Genomic DNA, 6,137 nt, shown 5'->3' with positions numbered 1-6,137 from the left:
TTGACCAACAGGATGAAAGCATACAGTACAGCTATAAAATAAGCATTTACAGTGATACTAAATCTGAGATACATCAATATAATGACTCAGTCCTGCATGGGAGGTCCATATATACGAGAACCCCCAAACTACTCCACTTCCCATAAAGTCCCGCCCAAACAAACTTGGATCTACAGAGGATGTCTGTTTTGTTTGGATTTTTTTCCAATCAGCAATAAAGCAGTGCCTGCCCACTTTTTCAGCCTTTTTGGTTCTGGGAGTGTTTTTTTATTACAAATAGGGATGCACCAATGTATCCGCTGCCGATATTTATCTGCCTTTTATTGACCAAGTTAAAACCATCACCATATTGGTAATAAGCATGAAAACGCTGATATGATAAACCAATAGTTGATTTATAATTAATTAGTAACACACTTTGTAAAAACAGTCCAGTAATACAAATAGCCACAATATGTAGAAGGGTTGGCACTCCAAAGAACATGCAATATTTAATCGTTCTCACGTTAATGTGGGAAAAAACCCCCGCCATAAATGGACGTGACTGTTGTGAAAACGGCACTTACCTATAATAGTTTATGATGAGGGAAACCATTCAAAACGCTTTGAAACCAGCAGACTTTGACTTCAGAGATATCAGTATGATATCCATTAATTCTGCATGATTGATGGATTTAAAGGGGTCATGTCATGAGAAATCACATTTTCCTTGATATTTTGACATGCAAGAGGTCTTTCTACAATAAAAACATTTTTTTTTAAAAATGTCAGAACTCAAAACATAATCCTCAATGCAATAAAAGCATTTATTGGAACCAAGTTGCAAAAATGCCTCATTCTCTACTTCCGCCACTTCCCTACATCAATGGGGTACATTAATTCATGACCGCCTCTACAGCTAAAAAACAACAATGCCTACTTTTACATCAACACACCCTTGGCCCCGCCCACCGGTGCTTCAGTTCGTACTCAGAGAGTGATTGACAAATAAGGCCTACTGTGGCCTAACTATTCTTGACACCAAAAAGGACCCATCTTGACTATTTTCAATTATTTGTGTATTTAAAGATGCTCAAAAAGACAGACAGTCTTTTGACTGCTTGATAAAAAGACATGCTGTCAAGTTATAACTCTGAAGAGGAGAATCCACTCTCTGTCATTAAGCTGCTGCCTCTTGCTGTTTTGAGCACAAATGCGTCATGGATGCGTTCTTTCACCCATCCGTGCTACTTTTAATGGTTGGTGTATGAAAGCATGCATTGGATGGAAGTCTTTGACTGTTTAGATGAGTTTCCAGTGATGTGCATTTCAGTTCAGGATGATACTGGAAACTGGATGTGTTTGTGTCTAGTTTTTCCGCGTATTTCAGCATGGATTGCATGTTTTTTCCGGCATTCAGCGTGGATTGCTTGTGATCCAGTCATAAAACGATTCAAGCTTTGCAAAAGAACTGTTATAGAAGGACCCGATGCAAAACAGTAAGTAAGCATTTCCATTCATGAATATTTCAAATGTCATGACTGTTTGATAGTTTATGGTGCTGACACCCTGTTTGCACCGGGCACATCGACACAAACTTTTTAAACCATTTATTTGTGTTGTTGGCAGTAGTAGTGCCAGCGCATGCAGTGCAAAATGGAACAAGACATCGGTTTACTGTCGACGCAGTGTGACGTGCCGCAATGGACGCTTCAATGGTAGACAACATCATTGATTATAATGGGTTCTATTGCTTTTAAAGCGACGTGACTCTCACCTCCGGTGTAGACAGGGTGTGAGTGTTAACAGTTGTGCATGAGATGAACAGTTTAATATATTCAGATGCAATGCATTGGATGTGTGTTATGTGTAAACCCTGAAATTTTGTTTTATAATGTTGTGGAGCTTGTTCATTATCTTCCGATTGAGTTTCAAATATGGCTGTATTCGAGGGGCTGCGAGGTGTTAGCCACCTACTCTTCAGTAGGTGGCTAAACTTCATCAGTGGACCTCAGGGAAGATAATAAAACTATATATATATATTTAAAAAAAAGTATTTCATGACCCCTTTAAGACTGAAATCACAGTATGGTTTTGCGTGATTACTAAACCTTCAAAGGTTGCATTTTAAACTGCAAAAGCAAGTGCAAAAATGTTTTAGAAGTACAAAATAATATTTTTCTATATCAATCATTGTGTTGTCATATTTAGTAATTTTTTTTTTTTATCTTGTTTGTATCTTTCACTGTGGCTCTCTTTAATTGTGTTCAACAGATCCAGTGTTTAATGGAATTTGTTTAGTTTTAGTAAAGAAGCTTTTGTACCTCTTTGTAATTTTTTTAAGCATTTCAGGTAAAACAGTGTCTGATGACAAAATAAGGTAAGTTGCAATATATCTGTATCGATCTAGTATGTTGATTAAAAGCAAAAAAGCATTTAAAATAGGATAAAAAGACAAAGTTACAAGACTGTGTACTTAACGTCTTTAATGAAGGAATGAACAACAATCCCATGAAGCTTTGTGAATGACACAGTTGAATTAAAAATGATGGAAATATATCAAACTACTGCTTTTAAGCTGTTGATTATATGTATAGAAACAATGTGTTTTAAGTTAATTGCACAATATTTACAGTATATATATGCAAATACATAAGTAGCTTGATAGTGTAGGAACACTGACTCAATTGCGTCATTCACAGTGCGTCATGGGAGTGGGCGGTCGTCACAGAGCTCTTTTGGTGCACTTTGTAGCCTGCGATTTTTTGATTGGTGCATTGACCATCTAGAACACCCACCATTGCAACCATCAAAAACACCTTTGCATTGTTGTGGTGCAGAAATTAGACACTTGCCCTCTAAGGATCTTGTCATTTATAATCAGATGTTTCTCAGGATAAGAGAGAGACAATAAAAAGCAGTCTAACAAATAATCCGTGTAACAAATAGACTGTAGCTCTATCAGTACTGTATTTCGAGCACAATCAGTCATGTGCTGACATTCATTCATGCAGCTTGTGAAGGTTAATGAATGACACTTCTAAGACTCACTGAAAACTTCAAAGAGCAGCTCAGTTCTGCTTGAAAATCATCAATGATGAAAACTAAGTTTGCAGCTGAGTTTATAGTATTCTACAGATGAAAAGTGCACTTAAAACATCACAGATAAACCACCAGAAAGACCATGAGACACTTTAAACTAAAGAGTTAAAGACTGAACAGCTTTTCTGCTGAATAGAGAGAAACAGGTGAATATCTGAACAAACAGATAAAAGATTTATATGACCAAGAAATACATTTGAAAGCTTGTATTTAGTATGTACGTATGCATCAACAAGCAGTAAATCTACAAGGTCATTTCATGAAAGATATTTATTGAAATGCTGTACAATTTAGACCATGCATATACAGTATAAGTTAAATGTGGTGCTGATAACAAATAACAATTATACTCTTTTAGTTATTTGCGCAATACAACTGTAAATGCAACAGATCTGTGAGCTGACATTTATGCCACAACAAGGTATCTAAGTAGTAAATGTTGATAATGTCACATGATGATAATATGCCACAGAAAAGTTGAATTCAATACCAACAACTACTTTTGGGCGTTCACTTTTTTCAACAACAGCATTTTTGCTTATAACGTATACTGTATGAATGTATTACCCAGTTAAAATGTTTTGGTTCCCAGAACATGTGTTCATGTTATAAAGACATGAAACCTAAAATTGTTCTTACAACATTAGGAATTGATTCCAGCAAAAAAATGATCAAATGGGAACCATACACTAACGTTATGGGAACGTTCTGTGTTTGCTAGGAAGGTGTGTATTTTTACATGCTAACGGCTCACCATTTCTTTTCATTTTTAATAACCTTTTTGCCTTCACTGCTAATGAAGTTTTGGAAGTATAAATATCACATGTATTCTATCCAGTGTTGGGTAAGTTACTTAAAAAAGTAATCCACTACAAATTACTAACTACTTCTCTAAAAGATGTAATCAGATTACTTTACTGATTACTTCATTTTAAAAGTAATCACACTACTAATTACTTTACTTTAAGTTACTTTCTAAAACACTTCTCATATTTTTTTTGTTTATCCGCTCAGTAAATTCAAAATAATGTCTATTTTCTTGTTCATTGTTGTTAACGCTTCAGCTGTCACAGAAACGCAGTCATACATTTGAACATATGAATTCACATTTTAACCATATTACACATAAATAATATTTTTTAGTAATATTTGTAACCCAAGTAATGTACTTAAAAGTAATTACTTACATTGAAAGTCAGTAACTGTAATCTAATTACAAGAATTTAAAATGTAATGTGTTACACTACTTTTTGTACCTACAAGTAATTAGATTACAGTGACTAATTACTTTGTAATCTGATTACACCCAACACTGATTCGATCAGTAAATATGAAATCATACAAAAATCCACGCATTATAATTATAAAAAAATGTGTTGCTTGGAATAGTTGTAGATGGTTTTTATTATTTGCACTTTAGAACACTGCTGATGTTACATTTACTGCTACAGTTATTACTAAAACAATCACTGATACATTTACTACTACAGTGAATGTAACTTTCATTGTCCTGAATGAATCAGTTTCAACAACATCAAAGCGTGCAAACGACAGATATACAGGAACAATAATTCTAGTGGGAATTTTTAAAAACTAAAAGACTTAAACGTTTCACTTGCTACTTTCTCGTTCCTAGCATCATCTGATGTTTGTGTTGACAATTCATTTAGTGTCAGTAATGTGGTATAATCCAGACGCATGGGAGTAATCCATCAGATTATGATCAAATTATGACCTTTTATTAAAGTTTACTTGATTTAATTTCTTAAAAAGGGAAATGAGGAATCAACTCACCCACAGAAGAGTTGCTGGTGTGAGTTTGTCTCTGATGTCTGATGAGTGGTCAACAGCGCCATCCACAGGCTGTATACTGCACTTACAATTCAAGAGAGCTGGCTAATTAATAATGAACATTTCACATTGTTATATTAGTCCACTATTTGAAAATCATTGTTAAGACTTTAATAGAAAAATAAAACATTATATAATTAATATTAGGCTGTTATGTATACTTATAGTTTTAGAAATGTAATTTGTATTTACATCAAGTACAGATCTGTTAAGCTTAAAAAGGAAGACCAGGGCCCAATTCTATACATGTACATTGCCTTTTCAATTTTTGCTGTTTAATACATTATTATATGTTTCATGCTTTACACTTTAGCTGAAATTCCTTTAAATGGCCTATAATCCATCTGTTATTATAATTTTTACTTTTGATAGTAAACAGGTAAAGGTATTATTCTTAACCCTTGTGTTGTGTTTGTTTTATGCTAACACATGCCACTAAGATTGTTTATAGATCTCTCATATTGCATATATTATCACAAGATATTGCATTAGATCTTTTTATCAACTTATTTTTTAGTAATTATGTACTCCTTTTTTGAACACTTTTTACAAAATATATATTTTTATTGAAAGGATTCATTGAACTGAGCTCATACCGGGCTAGTGGAGCGAACTCCATACAGAAAACAAAAATATATGTAATAATTACATAATAAATGAATAACCACTTGCTTCATCTGAACACAATATGTGTCATTTTAAAGTGTAGAATCTGGACTTTACAATGCATATAGCTGATCCTACCAATTATTAAATAATGCTTTTTTAATTTGATGACAAATAAGAAAAGTTTCCTTCTCATCATTTGCAAATTTGTTATCATAATAATTCTATTCAGAGTTGGTAAAACCATAACAAAAGATGAGATATCCATGTGTTGTATATCGCTAGAAAGGTCTCAATTTGTAGAATGCAATGAGTAAATTTCTTTCACTCAGAGGTCAAACTGCAGTGAGTATTAGTGTATGAAATTCCCACAGACACACATAAATATAATAAACAGGAGTGTCTTTATGTCAAGTTTTTCCTTATTACTTCCTGAAACATATATATAACATAGACAATGACAAATCGTAACTTACAGCAGACTATCCCGATTCAAACGAGCCCAAACGCAACATAATATGATAAGTAGATGTTGAAATATTCCTAAAAGAGTGTACATGGAGGTGACGCACAAAAGGGCGCTCAACACACAATGTGTC

The sequence above is a fragment of the Myxocyprinus asiaticus genome, chromosome 17 (assembly GCF_019703515.2).
Source record: "Myxocyprinus asiaticus isolate MX2 ecotype Aquarium Trade chromosome 17, UBuf_Myxa_2, whole genome shotgun sequence".
NCBI lineage: Eukaryota > Metazoa > Chordata > Actinopteri > Cypriniformes > Catostomidae > Myxocyprinus > Myxocyprinus asiaticus.
This window is presented reverse-complemented; position numbering follows the sequence as displayed.